A 4,077-nucleotide genomic window follows, 5' to 3' on the forward strand; every position below is an offset into this window, starting at 1 on the left:
CTTGCTTGCTGGGTTGGAATCCCAGTTTATCTAGTTTTAATAGTAAGTTTCATCTATTATTGACTGAAGTATTAGTCCGGGAGCTCCTGTCTCCCTTGCTTGCTGGGTTGGAATCCCAGTTTCTCTAATTTTAATAGTAACGTAAATAACACTATTACAGAGTGAAGTATCATTCCAGGGAGCTTGGTCTCTTTTGCTTGCTGGATTGGAATCCCCGTTTATCTAATACTAATAGTAAGTAATAACTATTATAGACTGAAGTATCAGTCCAGGGAGCTCATGTCTCCCTTGCTTGCTGGGTTGGAATTCCACTTTATCTAGTTTTAATAGTAACTAATAACACTATTACATACTGAATTATTAGTCCAGGGAGCTCCTGACCCTTGCTTGCTAAATTGGAATTCAAGTTTATCTAATTGTAATAGTAAGTAATGACTTTGATAGATTGAATTATCAGTCCAGGCAGCTTCTGTCTTCCTTGGTTGCTGGGTATTAATAACTATGATAGACTGAAGTATCAGTCCAGGGAGCTCCTGTCTCCCTTGCTTGCTTGGGTTGGAATCCGAGTTTATCTAATTTTAATAGTATCTAATAACACAATTACAGACTGAAGTATCATTCCAGGGAGCTCCTGTCTCCCTTGCTTGCTGGGTTGGAATCCCAGTTTTTCTAGTTTTAATAGTAAGCAATAACTATGATAGACTGACGTTTCAGTCCAGGGAGCTCCTGCCTTCCTTGCTTGCTGGGTTGGAATCCCAGTTTATCTAGTTTTAATAGTACCTAATAACTATGATAGACTTAAGTTTTAGTCTAGGGAGCTGCTGTCTCCTTTGCTTTCTGGGTTGGAATCGCAGATTATCTAATTTTAATTAATAGTAAGTAATAACTATGATAGACTGAATATTCGGTCCAGAGAGCTCCTGTCTCCTTTGCTTGCTGGGTTGGAATCCCAGTTTATCTTGTTTTAATAGTAAGTAATAACTATGATAGACTGAAGTTTCAGTCCAGGGAGCTCCTGTCTCCCTTGCTTGATGGGTTGGAAATCCCAGGTTATCTAGTTTTTTTAAAATAGTTAGTTAAAAACTGTAAGTCCCATCTATCATAGACTAAGGTATCAGTCCAGGGAGTAGCATTACTTTCTGTGTGTTCTCAGAGTGTTGTCTTGTATAGAACCTTTATGGAAAACCACTGCCAATGGGCAGAGTTTATTAACTTTATATAAATATTATGTATTATGTCATAGTTTAGGGAGCATCTGTCTCCCATTTTCGCTGAGTTGGAATCTTACTTGACCTTATAGATGTGAATTGCTTTTTATAAATAACAGAATTTTCATGTATTCTAATCCTTCAAGGAAGATCCTTAGGAGCCATAATTTATTAAGTCACTAAAAATAAAGATCGAGATTGGGGTTGTTACAAGCTCCGAGCTCTTACCATTTTAAGAATATCCTGGTTTAGTTGAGTCAGCACTGAACAATTAATGACTGTACTTCTGTTAGATTGTTATTAGATTGTTACCTACATGAGTGAAGAAGACAAAAAAATTAGTTAAAGCATAACAAAATGATGAAGTCAGACATGATTTGATGAAATACTCTTTATATGGCAGTCAAAATTTTATTGTGATAGGTTTTTGAAATCAGTGATTACCTAGCTAGGGGTGTGCCCCCCTGTTCTCCAAGTTTTGGCCATTTTTAGAACAAAAAGGTGCAAAAACCATACCCTTTGGGATGGCACATACCTAGTTGGCTTATATAAAGGGGAGCACTCCCCGGGAGAAAATCCACGTACCTTAAAAATTCTGCCCATGGGCCTGGGTGCCCTCTAAATGCTTTTTTTGGTTGAGACACTTTGAAAAGGAAACAACTGGTTGGAAGGGTTGATAACAAAAACAGTTCAAGGGCATGTAAATAAAAATTTGTACGACTCTTGTCAGTAAGTGAAAAAGGGAATAATTTTCATTTTAGTAAGTGAATGCAGGCTAAGAAGAGAATTTGTCACAATACAATTTCTACTTTTTATCCTCTAACACCCATGTCTCATATTAGTCTATTTGCTTATTGGGATAATGCCCATAAAACTAATATATTAAAGTTTGTATTCAATTGTTCAGAAAGCTACTGCCTCCCATTTTTTTGCTGAGTATGAATAACAGTTGAGCTGGTGTATATTTCCTCATATAAATATCAGACTTTGGATATAGTAGTTCAGGGGAATCTGTATCCCATTTCTTTGCTGGGTTGGAATCCCAGTTGACCTAAGTATATATTGTTTAATCAAAGTTTTTATGTAAAAGTTAGAATATATCATAGGGCCTCAAACATAATGCCCTTGCATCCTAATTGTTGCTCTCACAGGTTTAAAACTGGAGTATTCCTTTGCATGTTTGAGAGGGGCAGCATTATGTCTTATGCCATTTATCATGCAGTTTGAATTTTACAGTGTAGTTTGTTTTGACCATGAATTCTGGTATCTTCTACACTGTGTTGCTAGACTGCTTAATTTATATAAATAGAATAAAATTATCTTAATATTTTATTTACCTTTCTTGTTTCTTGTTGGTCAAATCTTTTAAATTGTGCCTCTGATCTCTTGGCATATCTCTAGGTGATAAAGAAATGAACTTAATTAACTTACGGTCTCAAACTTTCAGGAAAATAAAACTGAAGCCCTCGTAATTTCGAAAAGCCTCAAGTTCCCCTTGGATGACCGAACGGATACAAATTTTATAGCCCCGCTTAGAATACATTTCTAGAGTTAAGAGTACTGAAGTCTGCAGGATTACTAAGTGCCGGCAGCCGGCTAAAAAACTGGCTACTTCGAGTTTTGAGCCTCCCACTTTTAAGGGAACTACGGAAAGGTGCGAAAGTGAAAGCGTGAAATCACCGCCTACTTTTACATCCTAATTTCAATGCAATTAGCAGCAATTAGGAGGACATCGTCGTTGGGTGCCCCTGTAAATATGTAATACCTTTGTATATCTGTCCTGACCTTCTAATTCTATTGACTTCTTTGGTATTTTGGCTTTTATATTGCAGAGTCCTTTCTCTAAATTTTTTTAGGTACTACTAAGCTTAAATTAGGTTTGCACTGCTACACTGACTGACTCGATGAGCGATGGAAGATCCAAACTAACAGCTCCACGGCGCCATATTGGCCAGGACCAGTAGACCCTGGGACGAGGATTCCTTCGTGGTTTATACCACAGGCTACCCACACAATCTGCTTCTTTGTAAATGAGTTTGCTTTGAATTCATATTAGCAATATATCGCCAACTGTGTATTAGATTAATTTTAATTAGTATATACACACTCAGTGATCTTGGTAATTCAAGCAATCTGATTGGTTAGCTATCTCGGACTATGACGTTATATTCACCGCGCTAGGCGGTGAATATAAAGCCGAGCAAAATCGCTGTCGTGAACTGGGTGTTTTGCCAAAGTGTCAAAGTAAAACCTGTTTGAAAATACACGAATATCCAAGTGCTGATGACTTTGAAGGCAAGAAAAGAATTCATGGTGTTTAAACAGCGTGATTTATTGTGAAGTGGTTTACTTTAGCTGACTTTTTGTACGCTCGAAGCTATGTTTACCACTACAGAGGAAAACGAGGTCGCTTTGTCACTGTTTTGTGATTTCGGGATTTTCTCGCAAGACCAATTTTGCCTATAAATAGAGGTTAATTTATGGAGAAGAGAGGAAGGCAAATATTTTCGAAAATTGTACGTGCCAGCAAGTTAACAAGGCAAAGAACTTTGGAGATAAACAGCGCTTACCTTGATCGCAGCCGCTGTTGACAGCATTTGCAAGAAGCGACGAAGAAAACTTTGTCATTCACGGTGAGTTGACAGAAACAAATAAAGCTCTAGATACTTTTCTTCTCAGAATTGGGTAGTAATTTAAATTTTCGGCGTTTTCTTTTAAACCGTTAAGCTTACAAAACTCGATACAAAAGGATTAAAACTATCATTTGCCATGTTTGAAGATACTGTAAAGATCTAACTTTTGCGCATCCACTGTTTACGGCTTCGTGTTCACGCATGAATTTTCACCCGTCAATCAAACTAATGGTTTT

General features: G+C 37.3%; 1 long non-coding RNA gene across 1 annotated transcript; it reads right to left on the reverse strand.

Moving 5' to 3' along the window:
- Positions 1-744: 744 nt before the first annotated feature.
- Positions 745-3,213, reverse strand: LOC140926915 (uncharacterized). Its single transcript, XR_012164505.1, has 4 exons — positions 2,974-3,213; positions 2,546-2,605; positions 1,437-1,520; positions 745-1,054 (listed from the first exon to the last, which is right to left on the reverse strand). It is a non-coding gene; the product is annotated as an uncharacterized lncRNA (long non-coding RNA).
- Between the last annotated feature and the right edge of the window lie 864 nt (positions 3,214-4,077).

Source organism: Porites lutea, chromosome 2 (genome assembly GCF_958299795.1).
Source record: "Porites lutea chromosome 2, jaPorLute2.1, whole genome shotgun sequence".
NCBI classification, from domain to species: Eukaryota; Metazoa; Cnidaria; class Anthozoa; order Scleractinia; family Poritidae; genus Porites; species Porites lutea.